The following is a 20,095-nucleotide window of genomic DNA, read 5'->3' as shown; positions in this document are numbered from 1 at the left end:
ACAGATTACTCCTCCTTGTTTATTTGGTATACCTGTGGCATTCACATCTAAGGTCAAGAACCTGAGATATATATGGAAGTCATATGTAGGGTGTAATCTACAGGTTGGAGTAACAGTACAATTCATCTTTTATAATTTAAGGTTGCTCCGGCACACCCTCCCATGTATCCCATCTAGAGATAATGTCATGGTGGTGGGCTACCTGGTTAATTCTAGGTTGGATTATGTGAATGGCTTGTTATCAGGTGTACCAGGCAAACAACTTAAAGGAATGGTGTGGTCAGAAATATTATTGTCCCTATGGTTCGGGCATGTGTTTTTAACCAAACATTGATCGATCATATAAACTTTTCCTATGCCCCGTACCGTAGTTTTTGTCTTTTGTACACAAGCGAAATCAAGCTATAGGGCGCGGCCATCTTGTGGTAATCTTATCCATTGCTGTATCACCAATCAGGACTGCCTTTGCGGCACTAAATCATATCCCCCGTCCCTGAGCCTGACATCACCAAATCATTGATACTCTCCGGCTTTCTCCCTTACGTTACTGGGCAGCGTAGCCAAACGCGCCCAGTCGTCAACTACGCGACTTGACGCAGAACCCGGAAAACAACACAAATCGTCTCACAACACAGCGCGTCACAATTCGGAATATGAAACTGTATTTTAAAAGGAAACAGCATCTGGTCAGCGCCAGTCCTGAAAGAAATCCCAGGCCACGAACACTATCAGTCATGGTTTGACGCGGGCCTGGGTAGGGTAGGCCAATTGGTAAGGGAAGACACTTTCATAAGTATCCAGGAACTCGAAGCGGCACGGGGAATCGGCAGGCTCTCCCCGCTCCTATACCTGCGCCTTAAGGGCGTCCTAATGAAACCTAAACTACAATCATGATTACAAAGAGGGCTGACCCCGGTTGAGAAAATCTTAGACTCCCACACAGAAATGAAAGGCCTCATCTCCCTCCTTTACAGAGCACTGTTAACCTCCCGCGAGGGAACGACTAAGAGCCTCAGAGGGAAATGGGAAAGGGACCTGGGCTGTACCATCGGGGATGGGCTCTGGGGGAGGCTATGTAGCAGGGCATTTAAGACTTCTATCTCATGCCAGTACAAGTCCCACGCCATCAAGCTTCTCCATAGGTGGCAGTACGACCCGATCTCCCTCTCTAGGATGTTCCCAGACACTGTTCCGTTGTGTTGGCACGGATGTGGGGAAAGAGCTGACTTCTGGCATATGTGGTGATCCTGCAGGAAAGTACAAGTCTATTGGTCAGAAGTGCTTAGCTGGCTCGAGAAGGCGGGAGAGGGGGTTTACCCATCAGACCCATTGTTATTAATATTTGGTCTCCGCTACAGAGACGACCACTGGGAGAAACTCCCGGACCAGACACACTTCCTGCTATTGGCTGCCAGAGCTGTACGGGCCAGGACTTGGAAGAAAGTATCTCTCTCCTCGAAGAGGGAATGGGTGATGGTGGCCAAAGACATTTATTTCATGGAGAGACTAACATCAGCAATACACGGCTCCTGCACGCAGGTTGAGACTGATTGGCTGCAATTTATGGAAGCGTTTGCCAATGTTGTGGACGATACAGGAGCTTAACTGATGTACCCCACCCGGCCCGAAAACTGGATGTGGTAGGAGACTCATTGCACTTCCTCAAGTAAAGTCCATTTAAGTTTATTCCTTGTATGCCCGGTTGTAGCTGCCCGAAAGGTTTACTCGTGGAGATGTGGATCGTGTGCCCCATCATTAGGGGTCTTGTGCGGGAGGGGGAGGGAGGGTGTATACAGCAGAGTTGCACGTTTTTTTAATCGAAGCTGGTTCGGGCCGGTGCCCGGTTGCCATTGTTTGTATTAATTCTTTGATGCCTTGAAAAACCAATAAAATTGAATTAAAAAAATAAATAAAAAGAAACAGCAAGACTGTACAATTTGTAAAGTACATTTATTTCACATGAAATGATTCAAGAACATTCAGCGATTGACATATTCAATCAAAATGGAACTTTTTTCTTTGCTCTCGATCCGCAAATGTTTATCGTGAGTCATGCGCTGTTCCTTTTGGGTACACAGGGTGTTCGTTTTGGGTAAAAGAAGCACTTTGGTCGTACAGTGAATTGCAGGGCTTGTGCATCAACTTGGCACTAGACCACCGTAAAGGTTGTTATGTTGCTCCTAATCACAGGTACAGCGTAGGGGCATATCAGCCCTTGGCGATCGTCCCCGAAAAGAGTCAAATAAATCCAGTGATTGACATGTAGCTGCAGCTGGCGGTTTCAAGAAACCATCAGTTGGGGTCTGGAATCGATGACAAAGAATGGCAGGATGTACCTGATTGCAAAACATAATAATGAAATGTGTCTCAGTAGCCGATCTTTATTACAATTTAGCATTTTACTTATTAATTTCTGCATCGACTTACAACTTACGATTAGCACAGATGTGAAACAATTTGAACAGAGAGAACACAATGTGGAAAGTACTCCACTATTTGCTTCCGAGGATAGTGCAATGGAGTATGTTCAGCTCTAAACGTGATGCGGAAGCTGAGGCAACAATTCGAGGTGCACAATATAATGAGTTGAACCAGGGTGAACCGAGTGGTGGTCTACATGCGTCTCGATGCTGGACTGACCATGTGCCCAGTAGAAAGACCAGCACACAAAGGTTGTACTTGCATTTCATTGCAATATGCCACACAGAACGAACGATGATAGTTGGAATAGTTCTGGTATAAAATCGTCTAAAGTGAAACTTACATTATATTCGGCATTTCCATTCTCTTGGTGTAATGCAGACCATAATGCAGACTCTGTTCGGGTCAACGATTTTTCATGAACTGAACACACATGTACCTAAGTCCAGTTTTGGAATGGAGAACCTTATCATATCTTACGCTATTACACTCCTCCTTCAATTCAATTCAGAACCTTATACTGTGTGTGCGACGCGTGGGCTTCCTCAGCTCGCAAGCAAAAATTCAAAGCTGGTGACCTTCACTCAGAAGGGCACAGGAGGAAAAGTTTGGGGGCTGTCACTGCTCGCTGTTCGAGGCACTGCTGAGGGGTAGGGGAAACTTGGCAATGACAGAATGCGCCCTACTCCAAAATTGTAGTCGAGGAAACACAAAAATTGAGTTCGGCGGTAGCCATGCCGCTATTGGCCGAAATCGCGTCCGGGTCCTCGGAATGAGGAATTACCGGGCCATTCTGAGTTCCGAAGGCCCGGTAATTCGTCCCTCCAAGGACCCAGACACGGTCCTTCCCCATTCCCATTTCAGCCCTTATAGGGCTGAATGGGAATGGGAGAGGGAGCAAACAACGGGCCATTATGAGTTGGCCCGTTGTTTGCTCCCTCTTCCCCTAGCGGGACCGGGTAAGCACACCTGGTTTTTCCAGGCGTGCTTACCATGTCCCGCGAGGGGAACTCGTAATGAAGCGGTACGGGATTGACGCCGCCGGCACCTTTTACAGCGCCGTAACCCCATACTGCCAGGGTCATAATGAGGCCCAATGTGTGTCTAGCAGTAGCCTCACCTCTGCTTATGTCACGGCCTCCTACCCCATGGCATGTTTTGTTCACAGTCAGTACTTCTTGCGTGCCTAGTATCTTATGTAGCCTAGGTCTCATCCCTTTTGTGTGATGAGCAGTTATTCAGCGGCTTGGGTAACTGTATGGTAAGGCAACTGCCGAACCCCAAAGATTTTTACACACTGTTATCCATCTGGCCCTACCACGATCAATGAAGGTCCCACAGTAGCTCGACGAAACTGTGAAATGTGAAAGCACAGCGTTATATTGTGTGGCAATCGTAAAAATGTTACTATTTGAAGAAAAAAAAGAGAATAGATTTCAAAAGAGAAATTGCTTACTTTATTTGAACACTTCATGAAAACATTGTTGGTAAAAATAAAAACAGATGGTAATCATTTGTACCGGGATTTGAACTGTTCAACGAGCTCTGCTTTTGATAGGGCACGTTGGCAATGTTTTGTGGTAATGTATGTGTTCTCTGAACTAAATCGCACGCAATTCCATGAGTATGCATCTCATCTCCAAGACAATAATAGTAAGATATTTCACAAAATCGAATTCCATTTCCTCACATACTTCCTTGACCACCCATTTTTTGCTTCTTTTCGTAAAGGCCATAGTGTAGCGAAGCATCCCTAAATTTCCTGCAGTCCTAGATTGTTCACGGCCTACATTCTCGTTATGCGCAATACCGCTAGTAATGTCCTATATTTCATCCCTCCGATGCCAAAATGCAATCTATTTGGCCTGTACTTTAGGCACATATTGTGGAACACCTCCAAATCTCCTGTGTGACAGAATTCTGTGAGTCCCTTCAGATCTCTTGATAGAGTTTTATCAAACACAATCTTCTCAAGGGCTTTGTGTGGAGGTGAAGATGGAATCAACCACTTCTTCCGTGCCTGCTCTGGGGACAAAGACCCAATTTTCGAGTCATTCTGAGTTGATTCTTCTTTGTGTACAAGGATGCGTCGTACATATTCGAGGTAAAGTGCAGGCTGCAGATGCGGTATCGATCACCCCTTTTGTCCTCCAAGACTTTTTTGACTCTACTTTCAAGCTCTTTCGGCGCATATTTGCAATATTTGACCCATTCTCTAATTCGATCTACAGTCTTTGGGAATACATGCATTGTAGTGCCTTCAGATTTCTCATGGCTCTTAGAAGGGCAACCGAAAATCGAACATGCAGGCATTGTTGTAAATTCTGCAAAAAAAAAAGGTCAACATTATTCGAAAATTACTTTGCATAAAAACGTGAGAAAGAAGGAATTATACCATACATTCTTCAATGCAAGCTATGTTTTGGTCACCACAGCAAAACCAGTGTAGCATGGGCATCTGTATTATACGATAACTTTCATAAACAGTTCTTTGATGTGACGAAAATCAGATCATGTTACTCGTCCCTTGAATGTGCTATCATGCATCAAAAGGAAATATGCTTATATTATAGACACGGTCCACTAAAGATGCAATTTGATGCCAATTGACACTGATGAAAATTGATATATCGATAACATAACAAATTAAACTCAAGTCAATGGCAATGAGACAAATTAACACTACTGAGTATGTTAGTTCAAAATAGATAGAAATTTAGAGATGAAGGAGATATGATTAGGATACATGCCCTTAACTTGACCAACAAACTGTTAGATTCAGCAAGCAGAGTAGTTAGTGGCAGGAGAACAGGGAGAACTTCACAGGTAGCACGACGACGAGCAGATTAGCATTGGTCACCGGGGTTCTCAGGTAGCAGGTTCACGAGTTGACTTGCAGTGCTCAAAGATGTTCTCATGATAAATATCAAGTGGTTTATAAAGAATTAAAAAAAGGCGTGTGTATGTGAATGAATGACGTGTATATGTCGTGGTATTATGTGGATTGCAGGGGCGCAGCCTGCTTCAAGGGGAGCCTGCCTGGAGACACGGGTCTGAGGAGGGCATGCAAACAATGACCCCTGCACGTAAGATACCTTTGAAGTGTACATGGTGTTTGGCACCTTGGCCGTTCGCGCCCCTGACAGCACTCCCTGGCAGCGTACATCCACTGATGCCAACTGCGTTTGATAATGGAGGGGGATGGATGGGCCTGAGGCATGCAGACAAGGTCTGGAACACTGCTGAATGGAGACACACTTATGTGGAGTGCAGGGGCGCGGCCTGCTTCAGGGGAGCATGTCTGGAGACACTGGGTCAGGGGTGGCATGTGTACAATGACCTCTGCGTGTAAGATACCTTTGAAGTGTACATGGTGTTTGGCACCTTGGCCGTTCGCGCCCCTGACAGAACTCCCTGGCAGCGCACATCCACTGGTGCCAACTGCCTTTGATAATGGAGGGGGATGGATGGGCCTGAGGCGTGCAGACAAGGGCCGGAACACTGCTGAATGGAGACACACTTGATTCAATGAAAAACTGAAACAACCATTGATAAAAGTTCTGTTGTGTTCTATTTTGTTTCTTATTTGATGGCACAAAACTACTACACATTGTAAAGTTCCGGTTGCAGCACAGTGAGGGAAAATCCCCTGTACTGACCGCTGTCACTGGGGAAAGTTTCTCTAATGGCACCAACTGCACAGGCGGGTATTACTCGTCGAACGCGGTGTCCAAGCCTCCCATGAAGCCACCATGCAAACGAATGATAGGCCACCAGCCTGTACCACCTGTGAAAGAGAAAGATACAAACTGTTTTTAAATGACCAAGATGAGTGTATTAAACCTTAGTTGTCAATGATAATTCTTGTATCCAATGGCACTTTTGCCAGTACAAATGCTACCTAGACACTGTACAATATTGAAAGACTATTATACGACTATTACTAGAGAATTGCAAGACTAAATTGGTATGACAATGTTATATTGAAGTTACGACAATATAGGAGACAACCATGAAATAGTAGTGGCCTAAGTTACATCACAACCAGAGTATACTTACTCGTTACTTGGATTCTGAGGGCGAACTGTTGCGCAAAGTTTGTGGATAAGCACCATCAAAATCCTCAACACGGACTGTGTGAGGCAGGCTGCCCTGAAGTCTGGCAGCTTGGTAACACATTGCAGCCGTGGATCACCTTGCGATATATAGGACAAGCATACAGAGTTTTCTCGGCAGCAGCAGTTCTCCACCTCGGTTGGCATTAGTGTGCACCGATTGCAGGTACACCAGGTGGAGATGCCGTCCATTCGACTAGGCTCAGGCTCTTGATCTGTTGAACCGTCCTCCCAACTGTCGTCCGAAGCCCCATTGTTTCTGCATCTTTCTCTTTCCAGTAATTCCACCTCAGAATACTCAGGCTTGTACTGGTAGGGCATTATTGTTGCCATTGTGGGGTAAACAAATAAAAATTATTTATAGCGATGGTACTGGTATCTGTTCGCACGAGCTACAAGCAGCCAAGGTAGCTGACCAGAACACAGAAACGAGTCACAGAATACACAAAGAAATACCTTGAGAGGAATGGAATAGAAAATCTGATGTTGTGTGTTGTGAAACAGTCTGTTTATACTTATTGAGGAAAGAGGCATCCTGCCTTTTCCATGGTGACACGTCATTAGCTGAAGCGCAGAGAATGTTGACACGAGACGTGCTTTGGCATTGTGAAATGGGCTGTACGTGTCTAGTGATGTCAGTCTCAGCGGCGGGGGATATGATTCAGTGCCGCAAAGGCAGTCCACCCTGGGCGATGCAGCAACTGATAAGATTATCACAAGATGGCCGCACCCTCTAGCTTGATTTTGCTTCTGTACAAAAGACGAAAACTATGGTAAGGTGCATAGGAAATGTTTGTATGATCGATCAACGTATGGTTAAAAACACATGCCCGAACCATAGGGACAATAATATTTCTGACCGCACCATTCCTTTAATTGATTACAGAGTGCTCAGAATGCAGCAGTGAGACTCATTATTAAGCTACCAAAAGTAGCATCAGTCACTGCATCCTGGATATCCCTGCATCGGCTGCCTGTCAGGCTGAGAAGACATTCTAAGATTGTGGGCCTGGTATTCAAGTGTATAAATTGATCGGCCCATCTCTATTCATGTCATAAAATGGGCCAATATCAGTCGAACCATTCCTTAGGATCAGCTAATTTGCATTTCCATCATCTCACGGCATCTCTAGAGTGTGTGCAAGAAAGCCTAATGCATTCTACTGGACCCGCTGCGGAATGCATTACCTCTTTAATTGCGCAAAACTCGGTTCCCCCATGGCCTTAAGGAAAGCACTGAAAACTTGTATTTTCCAGTGATAGGTGTTAGTTACTTATAGAGCATCCCCCTCACACATATGATTGATAGTGGTAAAACTTGTACCTAATGCGGTTTGGTTTGTCGAGCGCACAATATAAATACATCAAAATGCCCTCTAGAATCATGATTCCTACTCAACCATGGACATTTAGGCACTCCAGACTTACATGCAGTCAAGATGGTAGGAGATTCAATTTTTTCTAGCTACAAAAGGATGACAGACTCATTTACATACACTAAATACACCTCCTATCTAAAATTAATTCTAAGACATTTTATTTGTAACTTCACAAGCTAGGATTTTTAGGTCTGGCCAATAAGATGGCACACTGAGCCATTGCATGTAATCTGAGTGTCGCTGCCTTCCAAACAGTCCTTGGATGCTCTTCTCAGTCAGACACTGGTATGTGTGTTTATTTTATACAGTAGTAATTAGAAACAAACGTTGGTAAGCCAGTAGTGTTGGCTGTTGCAGTAGGTCATTGCATTTTGCATTACCAGGCATGTATTTGTGTTGTTCTCATAATGAATGGGCCCGGCTCAAAGAATATGCAAGGTGAAGCGTTGGTTATCACGTTGGTTAACTATTATTAGGTGAACTGTTAAAATCTGCTGGCTGATTAAATAATAATAACAATGTATTTCTTGTTATTATTACATAATATCGGACTCAGAGTTCTGAAATAACAGAAGACATTACTATCCCACTAAGTAGAATTGAATTTATCAACCTTGAAAGTATGAAAGGCAGAGTTGACGCTGCCACAATTCAAACCTGTCACAACAGGTTACGCACAGATATCAGGGGCTAGCGCTTAGCTCACTGTGCTATCTGAGCAGCATAATAAATAAATACTCAAAAAAGCATACACAGTCTCTCACAAGGACCCATTAAATGCTTCCCATTTCCACACCATCCAGCATGGCATTGTCTATGTTAGACCGGCACTTTAAGTACACAATACTCAGCCTGTAAACGATGTACAACAGAATGGTGCAACCCCTAACAATTCATTTACTAAACGGTGAAAACCTAGGACTATACCACTGTGCAATGTAATGCAGACATACACGATATATGAAGCCATGTGTAGAAAAGCATTAACTGGTTGAAAGCAATTGTTTGTAGCAAGAAGAGAACATTTTGCTGTACCAAGACCCAGTGCCAGTTTACCAGTTATGGCAATGAAAAGATGGCATGAACATTCATGAAAAAATGCGAGTGATAGTTTATCTGGTATACACGCATTTCACAGCAGTATTTTTCATTGGCCCTCATTACGACCCTGGCGGAAAGGGGAAAACGATGGCGGAAAAGCAATACCGCCATCGAAAAGCGCTCGGTGCGACTATGACCCGTCACCGCAAAGTACGAAGCCATTAGCGACACCGTAGTGAACGCCAACGCTAACTGCACTAAGCACGCGCGCGCGCACCATGCCAAACCGCAAACACCACCATGGTGCAACGGTACGCCAATTCCGACCCTAGCGGACATGTACCTAACGCCATCAGGCATGGCGGAATGGACCATCCCGCCATGGCGAGAAATACGGCATCGTGAACCAACCGTAAATGGCCCACTGAGTGCCTGTACTCCACTCCCTGGCCACATTGCACAACTCCTGGCAGGCGCAATGTACTCACACCATGCAACCAGTGAAATCTACAATTCACCCATGCATGCCAACGTAGAAATGCATGCAGGTGTTCAAAGCGCCCCGTGAGTGGGCATCCATGTACGGCATGTCACCATAGCCGTACTGATGCAGCACAGGCATGTGAAGGTACAAGACATCAAAATGGAAATCAAGAACACATGACACAAAACAACAGTAGTCCCCCATCGCTTGCCACCAGCGCAAGGCAACATCCAAAACAGCATCCTGAGGGGGATTGCACCAGCCCTGTACTCTTGCCAGTAAACAAACCAACCATCAGCAGAAGCATGTACCACACAAGTTGGCAGAGTGACTGAGCAGCCAGGCACATCCCAAGAGGGGCCGATGGGAGCTGCAGGGCACAGATGGCATCAATACAGAAGCTATTCCAATGGACATGACCCCAGTCCCCCTCCAACAAACGCACGCAAACACAGGCACCTGTGACCAGCCACATTCTGAACATCCCATCATACCATCAATCGACCTGGCTGACAGGCACCAGTCGGCCAAAAGCCAATCCCCCGCCCCTGAACAGCACATCATGTAAACAGTCACAATGGCAGCCCCTATCCGTGACCACACTGTGCTACGTAGGCAAAAGCGGCCAGTACTGTACCACACAACTCAACTCAGAAGGCGGAACACAATGCAGATCATCTCGCAATACATACCGCCACAAATCGAAAATCGCCACATCACCTGCAAAGAATAACGCAACACGCCAAATATCGGAATACAATTTAAATGCACATCCAAATGACAAAGGCCTCACAGCAATTTGTAAAATAACACCAAAACATCCATCATCACCGAGGGCTGCATCTGCAATAATTGACCAGCTTCCACTTGTGTGACGCCCTGTACCATCATGGCACACAGGGCCAACATCAACGTTCCAAAAGGCAACATGGAAGCGGCAAGAACCGCAGGTCCGTCCCATGAGGCAGGCACTAGTCCAGCTGAAAGGCCGAAATGTTGCACCTAGCCACCAGAACAGCGTAAGGGCATGTGGCCCATTGGCGATCGTCCCATAAGATCGTAATGGTGCTCCACTGATTCACCCGAAGCTGCAGGTGTCGAGAGTAAAATCCATCTGGAGGAGTGGCGTACAGATGGCATCTGCAATAGGGCAGGAGATACCTGTCACCAAAATGAAACACAAATTAACCGATTGCACTACAGGACACATGATGCATCACTATCTTCATTCAACACACCAAATCCACACCCATATGCATGCTAGCCCACTCCAAAGGAATATACACACCCCTAAATCAGTATCGATACATAACGAAACCAATCGAGGTTAATACACCATTGGCAACGTCGGTTACTGTGCATGCGTCCGTCAAGATAGAACCCATGACATGGGATTAGTAACGTGCCTAGACACAAGTGTATGAAGGCGCGTCGAGACAGGGAGGATCCGACAAGGGCAGATAGACGTAAGTCCCACTATGGCAGCCTTGCATCACATAGCGCAGGGGAAGGGGATTGAATCAAAAAACACATGTACATGGCAGACCCTAAATGGAATCATCTGTCCATGCATCCATTCATCATTTCCTCATCCCGCAATGAAAACGCATGAACATTCACTCACATAATATGTGAAACTTCCATCGCGTCTGTGCGTAATGCAGTCTGCAAAAACCACTGTGCTCCTGGCCGGATCTGTAGTGTCGTGAAGCTAGATGGACTTGGGAACGTCCTGCCTTATCGTCCACTACGCTATTGCGCATCCCATTCAATTCATGTCATTCATTGCTTGCTCGTTATGGGCCCTGTCCCAAGGACATTCAACAATAGAACGTTACATTTCCAGGCAGACCTGTGGGCGTCTCCTCACCGCTACTTCGCAACCAAAAATCCTGGCCTTCGAATTCCTCACTTGCAACATTACGTCGAAAAGGCTTCTGTGAACGCTTGCATTCACAATTACATCAATGTAGTGCGGCTGTGTGTCATAATGCTAACTGGCTGCAATCACAAATGGGACGCCACGCCCGTCGGTGAAGTACGATACTGTGCTGCATGAGGGTCGGCCATCGATCGAGCCCTACATACCACTGACTCTTCACAGGTATGTAAGCGGCTGCAATCATAGCATGTGTAACAATGGGAGCATAGCATGAAAATCAGTCAAAGTACATCACACTGCCATCGGGATTTGATACATGATTCCAATCCCAAGATGCCATGCGGCCAAATGCAGCCTTACGTGCGGGACGTGCTCGGCCAGAAGGGATTGCATCCGCCACAGATTCATTCAATCAGCACAGGTGGAGGCCATACAGGCCGACAGCACATATATAGCAGACCCAAACCCCTCCCACAACCACTCCCACTCCAAAATGCTACCGGCAGGACTAGCGATGTTGGGCCTGGGGCACCAGATAGCACTGCAAGTGCTACAACTACAAGAAGACGACGAACAACAACAGGTACAACAACCGGGCGCACAGGGGAGACGGAGGAGAAGGAGGAGGAGGAGGGCAAGGCAGGGTCAGCAAGGCCCACAAGCACTGCCACTACCAACACGCAGGCGGCCCGCAATCCCACGCCTCCGAGCTGATCCGTTCAACCTCACTGCTGAGCAGATCCACACCCTCTACCGTTTGGACCGGGACACCATAATCGCCATTGTGGACATGACACATGCTGACCTCGTGAGCATGATAGATAGCCCAACCGCCATCCCACCCCTACTGAAGGTGGTGTCTGTACTCCACTTCCTGGCCACAGGCACCTACCAGCACACAGTGGGACAGTTGCATGGCATTTCACAGCCACTGTTCTCACGGACACTCTCCCAAGTGCACGATGCCCTCCTGAAGCACGCCGACGACCACATCACACTACCACGCACGTACCAGGAGATTACCAACGCAAAGGTGGGATTCCATGCACTTGGCGGCATCCCGGGTTGCATTGGTGCCATCGACTGCACCCATGTTGAATTGGTTGTCCCACATGCCATGGAGGTCCAGTACCGCAACCGGAAACAATTTCATTCAATCAATGTGCAAATGGTGTGTGACTCCAACAAGATCTTTACGCATTGTTGTGCCAGATTTCCAGGATCTACCCATGATTCTATGGTCCTGAGGAACACAAGAATACCACGCTACATGGAGCGACACGCAGGGCACAGATCCTGGCTACTCGGTGAGTCTCATTCCATGCATGACATCGTGGCCCATTTGATGCGTCAATGACCTTGCAGGAGGGGGGGGGGGCTACTTAGCACTATCATTCCACTGACACCCTTTATTCGTCCCATACAGGTGATGCCGGGTATCCACTGAAGAGATGGCTCCTTACACCAATCCGGAACCCACAGAACCAGCATGAGGAGGACTACAACCATGCCCACTCACGTAGCCGTGTGGTCATTGAACAGGCATTCGGCCTACTGAAGGCTCGTTTCCGCAGCCTCAGCAGGTCTGGCGGGGCACTCATGTACAGCCATGAGAGGGTTTCTAAGATGGTCATGGCATGTGTCATGCTGCACAACATGTGCATACGTAGGAATGTGCCCATGCCCCCTGACGCTGTACTGCATGCACCTGAAGATGATGATGATGAGGGTGGGGATGTGGAGGCACCCCAAGGAGTCCATGAGGCACAGGATGCACGTGCAATCCGACAGAGCATCATAGATGCATGCTTCTAGCAACCACGCATGGTGCCTATTACACGGAAAGGGGACCTGTGGCACTGTGTGTGTGTAGTACAGGCACATAGTGGACTGTACGCCTATGAAGGCCTCGTACGCAAATATCAATGTCCACACATGTCATTGGATGATAATGAAGTGCTGTATTGTTAATGTGATTTGATTCATACACCCTATGGACCCGCCACCCAGTGAAGCCCAACACACCCCCTCCACCCTACTTCCTCCCCCCCCAACACCAGTGTCCAAATATGCATGCTGCCCGTGGGTAGACGCTATTGCAAGCCCCCTCTACGGGTATCAGGGGCACCCCTGCCCGTGGAGCGCAGGTTCCTGCCAGATCTGCGTTGGGGGCTGCCCTGGACGGAACTTGCCACGGATGACGTCTCTGCCTGCTCGCGTCCATGCATGTCTCTGAGGGTTTGTGAGAGCTCCGAGAGCACACGGCGCACAGCAGCAAGTTCAGCACAAACGTCTTTGGACGTCGCATTCAGTTCCCCCCTCAGGCTCTCGGTGCTTTTCTCCATTTGTGCTCTCACGCTCTCGGTGCTTCTCTCCATTTGTGCTCTCAGGCTCTCGGTGCTTCTCTCCATTTCTCCCCTGAGGCTCTCACTACTTTTCTCTATTTGTGCCCTGAGTGTCTCGGTGGATGTTTCCATGGCTGCCCTGGAACCCCCGCATTCATTCGCATGGTCCTTGAGTAGCGTGGACACTTCCTGCTGTTGCTCGATCAGCAGGTCGAGGGACTGTTGCCTCTGCTGGGCCATGGACATTTGCGGTGGTGTGACAGGGGGGCTGCTCAACACATGTTGCCTTGGCACAGGACTTGTGGGGGTTGGCCAGTCGTCGTCTTCTGGGTGCCCCTGCGTGGTTTCGTCATGGTGTAGGGGATGGGACATGCAGGGGGATTGGGAAAGGTCATGGATGGTACCTACGTCGCCAGCACTGTTTTCCGTGTCGGAGCATGCTGGCATGACAGCTGTGTCACCTATGGTGCTGCTACCACCAGAGGCAGTGCCATCAGATACGTTCTTTGGGGGGACCTGTGGTGCTGGGGTTGTGGACTTGCTGGCTGCTGGGGTGCCTGTTGCAGTCCCCTCCAGTGTGCTGGCACTTGATTCCTGCTGCTGCCGTGTCTTGATCCTTGCACCTGAGGTGGAGGCTCTTGGGACGTTGGTCCTGGCCCTCTTTGCAGGCGTGCTGGTAGGGGTGTCCTGCAGCTCGTCGTTGGTATCGGACCCTGTGGTGGAGTAAAGAGGGGCGAGCGTTAGTTATGGGTCTGTCGGATTTGGAATGGCAACGTATCAAATGCATTGGGGTGGTACATGAGGCTGATATGGGACTGGGCCTTGGAGGTGGTCTCATTTTCGTGTGGATTGAGGATGCATTCATTTGGCTGCCTGCAGTTAGGGGGTGCATGCTGCACATGTAGGGGTTGTTTATGGCATCTTGATTAATTTGTTTATTCATTCTGACTTTTAGAGGGCGCTGTCAGGGCAAAGTATGTATTGCACTATGGGGTCACATGGTACTGCACATGTTCGTGGTTTGTGGATTTCGCATTGTTTCTCTTGGCCAACCTACCTGATTCTCCGGATGTCGGCACTCCTTTCTCCATCCCTCCGACTCCCTCTATGCTCTCCATTCCTATGGTGGAGGCGCAGATCTCCTCCCAGGGGGTCAACTTGATGGGCGACTCTGATCCCCCCCCGGTAGCTGTGGCGATGTTCCTGTTCGCAGAAAGTATGCTGCGTACGCGGATCCGCAGGTCGTCCCACCGCTTGCGACATTGCTGTGGCGTGCGGGGTGTTGTCCCCACCGCACTTACGCGCTGTGCCACAAGGGCCCATATGGCCTTCTTGTTGGCAAGGGCCGTCCTGGTCATTTGACTGGAGAAGACGACGGCGGCATTTTCCTGCAGGGTCTCGGTCAGCACGGTCAGTTCCTCTCGGGAGAAGTGGACCTGCCGCTTGCGATCACACGCTTTCTTGGCTACCTTTCCCATATTTATTTTTTTAACTGGGGTTGCTAACGGGTTGGGATGTGTGTCAGGGTCGGATTTTTAATGGTTGTGTTGGGATTCGGATTTTATAGTTGTGCGGCGTGCTGTTTCCCGTTCCGGCCACATGCTTTTACTTCCGTTTCCGTATATTTACGGTGCCCGTAATTTGCGGTGCCCGCTCATTACGGTGCCCGCTCATTACGGTGACCGCTAAGATGGGTGGCGGTATTGCACCTGGTGCAGCGTACGGCGGCGGTAAGGGCCGTTTTGGGGTCATTTCCGCCATCGCAGCCTTTCGGATTCCGCCATGGCGTAATGCTCGTGCCCGATGGGTCGTAATTAGCCGCACTTTGCTCCTTCGTGCAATGGCGGAAACGCTATTTACGCTGTTGCGGTCCGGTCAGTCAATTTCCGCAAGGGTCGTAATGAGGGCCATTGTGTGTTTTTTCATCGCTGTTTTTATTTCGAAAAAAAACTCATCGGTTTTTTTTGGGGGGGGTTAAAAATTAAATATATGGTTGTGGGTGTAAGGGAATAAAAAAAAAAAGAAAAAAAGGGGGGCTTGGTTGGGGGTAACACCCCCCCAAAAAAAAAAAGATGAGTTTTTCAAAGAAAAAAAACGGGGCGATGAAAAAACCTGCAATGAAAAATACCGCCACGAGATAACGTAGAACCGTTTATCTAAGGAGGATCTGTTTGCAAGAAGGGCACATGCCCAGGCTGAGGAAGGTTTAAGTCTAACGATTTACCTCTAGTAAATCTGGTTTCGATCGTTGTTTAATATGTAAGTCTACTGTATTGTGTTCTTTTGTCTTTTTGTTTTGTCTTATGGTCCTTGTTTGTAAAGGTTTAATTAAAACCAAATACAATAAAATACATTTTAAAAAAAAGATGTACCTCTAGACAAACTGAAGCAGCTGCTCTACAGTCCTTGTCTGCAAGTTTCACACTTAATAACAGAATTTATGTTCCATGCATACCTCAAACCCTCTAACCAAGAGACTCCCACTTTTGCAAAGTGCAGAAACTCAATGCAAAGATGCACATGCAGGCTCAGAGGGGAGGCAATAACAGAGCGACATTCTCATACATTACATGAAATGTTATGCTTGCCAGCCCCCTTACACGCTCTCCATTCAGCCTTTAATCCTTTTATAGGCTTCTCTTGCATTACGTCCACCCCAACCAGCCTCACCGCCACCAGTTAGATGAAGGGAAAGAGCGAGAAAGAGATGTGTAGATGTGAAAGTGGCTTTTGACTCTGTTAATAGGGAGTTGTTGGGGGAGTCACAGAAAACGCATGGATCACATGACCGCTGAGCCACCCACCTGTCAATCACTGCATATCTGTTTGTGCATCCTTCTTTTGCCACTAGTTTTCTTTTCTCCCGCCCTTTCTTTACCTACTTTTCAATGTCGCTCCAGTGGTCTAGGCCCACTTAGCACCACTAGCAGCAGCAGGTCTGAGGTGCAGGTCGGGTAACTTTGCTTCCTGCCCCCTTACTTACTGACCACCAGCGCTCTAGCCTTCTTGGCCATGCCAACCTCGGTTTATGAACACTAATCCAGCACCCTAGGGACAAATATCACCACCAGTAGCAACAGGAGTGAGGTGCAGGTCACATGACCTTGCTTCCCACCTCCTTTCCACCTTCCCAACTGCCACCAGCGCTCCTGGCTCCTTGGTCATGCCCACCTCGGGCTTTATCAATGCCACTTCTGTGGCCTAGGGCCTCTTACCACAACTGGCAGCAGCAGGAGCGAGGCGCAGGTCACGTGACCTTGCGTCGCGCTTCCATACTGACCACCTTCCACATTCTGGCCTCCTTGGGCGTGCCCACCATGCGCCTTATCAACATCCCTCAAGCCACTTAACACCACTCGCAGCATCCGCAGCAGCAAGGTGGAGGTCAAGGGACTTTGCTTTACGTCTCCTTGCTGACTGTCACCAGCGCTCTGACTTCTTGATCACACCCTCCTCTGGCTTTATTAATGCTGTTCTGATGGCCTACGTCCACATACCACCACTGGCAACAGCAGCAGCAACAGCGAGTTGCAGATCACGTGACCTTGCTTCTTGCCTTCTTGCAAACTGCTACCAGCACTCCGGTCTCCTGGGGCATGCCTACCACGGACTTTATCAACAATGCTTCAGTAAACCCATGGCCACTGACCCCTAACCACCACCGGCAGCAGCAGAAGCGATGTGCAGGTCACATAACCTTGCTGCCTGTCTTGTTGCCAACCCCCATCAGTGCTCTGGCCTCCTCAGCCATGCCCACCTCAGGCTTTAATACTGAGGCTACAGTGTCTTTAACCCACGTATCACCATTGGCAGCAAAATGAGTGAGGTGCAGGTCATGTGACTTTGATTCCTGCCTCCTTACCGACTGCCACTAGTGATCTAGCACCTCAGCCACTCCCACCTCCCATCGTCATTGCTCTGGCACCCTGTGACCCCTTACCACCACCTGCAGCAGTGGCAGGAGCGAGGTCCAGGTTGCATGACCAATGCTTCGACCTTCTCTTTCATGCCCACCTACGGTTTAATCAACAGATTTCCGGCAGCCTAGACATCACTTATCACCACCACAAGCAGCAGGATTGAGATGCAGGTCACGTGACCATGCTTCAAACCTCCTTACCGACTGCCACTATTGCTTTGGCTTACGTGGCTGCACCCATCTCAAGCTTTATCAACAGTGTCTGCTAGGCATAGTCAGTCCTGGGCATCCTCAGCAAAGGAGGTATGAAGGCAAGGATGCCGCTTGTTCAAGCCTCTTCAAGCCTGTGCGGGCTAATGTCAAGACACCTTGTTTCTTTCCCCAGGAAATCTTCACCATGTATCTCCTAACACCTCAGCCCTTCTCTACACTCTACAGGTACTGCCTGGTCAAATGCTCATGCCCCCAACAGTTACACAACCCAGCTAACCTTCTCAAAATACCTCTTGTCGGGTGACAGCCCACACCATCTCTATGCCCATGTGCCCTCGTGCTGATCAACACCTGATTCGCCGTTGCACGTCTTCCTGACATCTCAGACCTTGTTACTACCATAAACACGACACCATCTTCATCATCAAAACATTCAATAAGTCGTTTGATCATAGAAAACTGGAGGCAGGGGGATTGGCAGCGATCCAGAAAAGTGCCTAGCCCTGTTTAGTTCATACCTGACCCCACCTTAAGACCGTGGTCACCATTATGTGCAAAATCCCCCTCTCACATAAAGGCTCAACCACCATGGTCTAAATCTCGAAAGCCTTCTTCTTGCATGCAAATGGGACTTCAATCTCAATACCAGACACTGTAAGAACGCTTTTATCCTGGGTATGTCCAACAGTGCCACAATATGCTTGTCTTGCCGTTGCCCAATAATGCCACAGCAGTACTGTCTACCTGGCAGCACCAGCCACTGTATAACATCATGGTTACTCTTCAGTCTGAAGTTCCATTATACTTCATTAGGGAGCTGCATGACTGCCACTTTCCCCAAACAAAAAGTAGTCATAATATGATGATATTTAGGTGGAGCGGCAAAGCAGGCAGTAGTTCACAATGTTTTGCCACTACTGCTTAACTCATAATGAAGACCCCAACTTTCTTGGTAATTGCGATCACTGTGTTACCATATGAGTCTGATGTTTGGTTTTGGCTGAATGCCACGAAACCTTTTTGTTTACCACGGAGGCCTTTACCACAAGACAATGGGCCTCATTACAAGTTCAGCGGTAAACCGCCGGTGCTACCGGCAGGTTGCCACTGGACTGTAACACGCCTGATATCCCGATCTCACAGAACATTACAAGTCCTGGTGGGCCGGGATGTCAGGCGATGGAAAATATAAGGCCCCATTCCCACGCGAATCAGGACAGGGAAGCATCGGGTACTGTTAGTAACGGTGCTGGTGCTTTCATAACAACTGTGCCAACTGGGGTCGTTGCACACGGCAGGTCAGACCTGCTGCGCGCAATGGCACCAGCAGGCACAGTTGTAGTCTGCCGGTCCGAAAAGGGTGCTGGTACATTGATAAGACCAGCAGGCTTGTAATGAGGAATGTCTACATTTCAACAGAGCCTCTCATCTACTCCAGTATTGTGTGGATTAATATTTGATATATTGTCCTTCAGCAGTGGATGGACTAAGAAAGGTTGCCAGGAGACACGCTTCCTTCTCATACATCAGCGTAATGTGCAAGAAACTTGCTGATTGCTCTTGTCGAAGCATCACACTTCTCTCAGCTGTTCTGCATAACATCAGTCCTGTGCCATGCGGCCCAGAGATTTATCTAAATTTCATAGAGCCCAGCAACTCCACAACTGGCCAAGGAAATTGCTTCATGATAAGGTCCAATGCATGTGTAACCATGCACCACTAATACGTTTGATTAGTAGCTGTCCATTACACCCAACATTAAATGTATGATGCTTGAGTGCTAGGTTACCATGCCTGAGCAAATCTAGCCACATTGGGCATGGAGTCAATGCCACCTGCCTGCTGGGCCTCCTCCTGGGACGCTGCTTATGCAAATGCTGCAGTGCCATGCAAGAACACATGCTTCACTCGTTAGCAGGCGGCATTAACTCACTTATTTCGAGGAGTTCAACCACATTGAGTTCAACACCATATTGTGTTCAACACCATATTCTCATTGCCTGGCTCACTGGATCTCTAAACTTGGCATTATGCTCACCTACAATTTTTAATGAATCGATTTTTAATTGAATATATTTGTGATTCTTGTAAAGGGTGGAACGTGTTGCCTCTTGGCAACTTCAGAGCTTCGGCACAAACATGTCCATACAAACTGATAGGACTAAGGTGAATGGAAAACTCAACTTGCACTGGGAGTCATTTTCTAAAGCCTGGAGACTGGCAAACAGTGGTGGCGAAAGTGGTGGCACACTTCTACTGGCATTTTGTATTGATCCGAGGGATTGCATTTGTTTTG

The sequence above is a fragment of the Ambystoma mexicanum genome, chromosome 6q (genome assembly GCF_040938575.1).
Source record: "Ambystoma mexicanum isolate Mex_15411 chromosome 6q, UKY_AmexF1_1, whole genome shotgun sequence".
Taxonomy (NCBI): Eukaryota; Metazoa; Chordata; class Amphibia; order Caudata; family Ambystomatidae; genus Ambystoma; species Ambystoma mexicanum.
This window is presented reverse-complemented; position numbering follows the sequence as displayed.